Below are 3,161 nucleotides of genomic sequence, written 5' to 3'. Positions count from 1 at the left end.
ACAAAATACACATTTCCATAAGTAGAGGAATGAATACATAGTTTTAAAAAATACTTATATGAATAAACATTGCATTGTAGTTAAAATCAATAAATTAGAAATATTTATCTCAATGTAGATATATTTTAAAAGCTAAGATTGAATGAAAAAAAGAATGTTACATAAAATGTAAATGATACATGTTTGTAAATATGTAAATATAAAAGAAAATCATACCATATATAGTTTGTGATATATCTATATGATATAAATGATTAAAAATATAAATTGGTGGCTACCCTCTTTGGGTCTCCTCCCTTTGTATGGGAGCTCTGTTTTCGCTCTATTAAATCTTGGAACTGCACTCTTCTGGTCTGTGTTTGTTACGACTGGAGCTGAGTTTTCGTTCACTGTCCACCACTGCTGTTTGCCACCCTCGCAAACCCGCCATTGACTTCCATCCCTCCAGAGCTGGCAGTGTGTCTGCTGTGCTCCTGATCCAGCAAGGCGCCCCTTGCCGCTCCCGATCAGGCTAAAGGCTTGCCATTGTTCCTGCATGGCTAAGTGCCCAGCTTCATCCTAATCGAGTTGAACACTAATCACTGGGTTCCACGGTTCTCTTCCATGACCCACGGCTTCTAATAGAGCTATAACACTCACCACATGGCCCAAGATTCCATTCCTTGGAATCCGTGAGGCCATGAACCCAGGTCAGAGAACAGGAGGCTTGCATCATCTTGGAAGCGGCCCACCGCCATTTTGGAAGTGGCCCACTGCCATCTTGGAAGCAGCCTGCCACCATCTTGGGAGCTCTGCAGCAAGGACCACCCAGCTGCGAGCAAGGACCCCCCAGTAGCATTTTGGTGACCACGAAGGGACCTCCAAAGCGGTGAGTAATATTGGACCACTTTTGCTTGCTATTGTGTCCTATCCTTCCTTGGAATTGGAGGACAATACCGGGCACCTGTTGGCCAGTTAAAAACGATTGGCGCGGCCTCCAGACTTAAGACCCAGGTGTGATGCTGTCTGGGGAAGGGCTTTCTAACAACCCCCAATCCTTCTGGGTTGGGAGCATTCATCTGCCTAGAACCAGCTTCTGCTTTTGATTTTCCTGGGGAAGCTGAGGGCTGACTAGAGACAGAAAGCTGTTGTCCCAAACTCCCAGCACTAGCAAGTTGAGATCATGACACAGCCAGAAGTCTCTATTCAACAGTCACCCATCCGTGTGCCCCTACCTTTCCTTCTGACCCATACCTCCTGTGTCCCGACCACGACTTTATTGAAAGTGTAGCCCCAAAACTCTCCTTACCACTGAATCTACTTCCTCTGATCCCTGCCTCCTAGGTACTAATGGTTCAGACTTTCATTTCCTCTAGCAAGTTGTATCTCCAAAGGGATCTAGGGGGGATCTAGGGAAGCTCTATGCTACGTCCTTAGGCATCTAGGATATAAACCCAAAGAGTCTTGTCCTTGGTGTCCCTCCCAATTTAGGCATACAGCTCTTGACATGGGCAGTTATGTGGGACCCGTTCCCCACCACCCTTGCCAGGGCCCCAAGTTTGTAAATGGCTAAGAGAAAAGAGGCAGAGAGACAGACAGAGAGGAGAGAGACAGAGGCAGAGAGAAGAGAGACAGAGGCAGAGAGGTGATAGAGATAAAGAGGAGAAAAAGGGAGAGAAGAGAAAGAGGAAGAGAGACAAAGAGGGAGTCAAAGAAAAAGAAAGAGAAAGATAGAAAAAATAAAAAACCAGTGTGCCGTATTCCTTTAAAGGCCATGGTAAATTTAAAACCTATAATTGATAATTGAAGGTCTTCTCCATGACCCTATAAACTCCAATACTACCTTGTTGTCAGTGTAAACAAGGGCGTAGCTTGAAAACACTGAGACCACTGATAGCCTTCCTATCAAAAATCCTTAACCCAGTAACCCATGGATGGCCCAAATGCATTCAACCTGTAGCGGCAACTGCTTTGCTAACAGAAAAAAGTAGAAAAGTAACTTTTAGAGGAAACCTCATTGTGAGCACACCTCACAAGTTCAGAGTTATTCTAAGTCAAAAAAAGCAAAAAGGTAGCTTACTGACTCAAAAATCTTAAAGTATGGGGCTATTCTGTTAGAAAAAGGTAATTTAGCACTAACCACTGATAATTCCCTTAACCCAGCAGATTTCCTTGGGGGGGGATTTAAATCTTAATTACCATACAAACGTCTAGGAGGAACTTCCTTCAGGACAGGACCATAGATGGTTCCTCCCAGGTGATTGAGGAAAAAACTACAATGGGTATTCAGTAATTGATAGGGAGACTCTTGTGGAAGCAGAGTTAGAAAAACTGCCTAACAATTGATCTGCTCAAATGTGCCAGCTGTTTATACTCAGCCAAGCCTTAAAGTACTTACACAGTCAAAAAAGACTATCTCAATCTTGACTCAAAAGGTTACCTACACCCTGTCTGAAATGAATTTGCATAAGAACTGTTGTTTATGGGAATGCATCTTGATGGGGCAGCTGGGTTGTTATGAAATACTCAGGAACCCAGCCCAGCTCTAGGACTCACCCCTGAGCACAAAGGCAATATTGGACATGCTGATAAAGGACCACTAGAATCCAGCAGCCCAGACCCCTTTATTTGTGGTCAAGAAAGGTGGGAAAAGGGGTGCAGGACTGCTACATCAGTGACTGTAACTAATCCAATAAGCAGAGGTCCATGGTTGGTGATGCACCCTGGAAAGGAATAAGCATTAGGACCATAGAGGACGCTCTAGGACTAATGCTCTTCGGAAAATGACTGAGGTGCTGGCATCCCTATGTTCTTTTATCAGATGGGAAACCTTCCCCCCAAGGCAAAAACACCCCTAAGATGTATTCTGGAGAACTGGGACCAATTTGACCCTCAGAGCAAAGAAAGAAATGACTTATTTTCTTCTGCATTACCTCCTGGCCATGATATCCTCTTCAAGGGGAGAAACCTGGCCTCCTGAGGGAAGTATAAATTATAACACTATCTTACAGCTGGACCTCTTTTGTGGAATAGAAGGCAAATGGAGTGAAGCACCATATGTACAAACTTCCTTTTCATTAAGAGACAACTTACAATTATGTAAAAAGTGTGATTTATGCCCTACAGGAAGCCCTCAGAGTCTACCTCTCTACCCCGATGTCCTCCCTACTCCTTCCCGAACT

Source organism: Theropithecus gelada, chromosome 13, assembly GCF_003255815.1.
Source record: "Theropithecus gelada isolate Dixy chromosome 13, Tgel_1.0, whole genome shotgun sequence".
In the NCBI taxonomy this organism is placed as follows: domain Eukaryota; kingdom Metazoa; phylum Chordata; class Mammalia; order Primates; family Cercopithecidae; genus Theropithecus; species Theropithecus gelada.
This window is presented reverse-complemented; position numbering follows the sequence as displayed.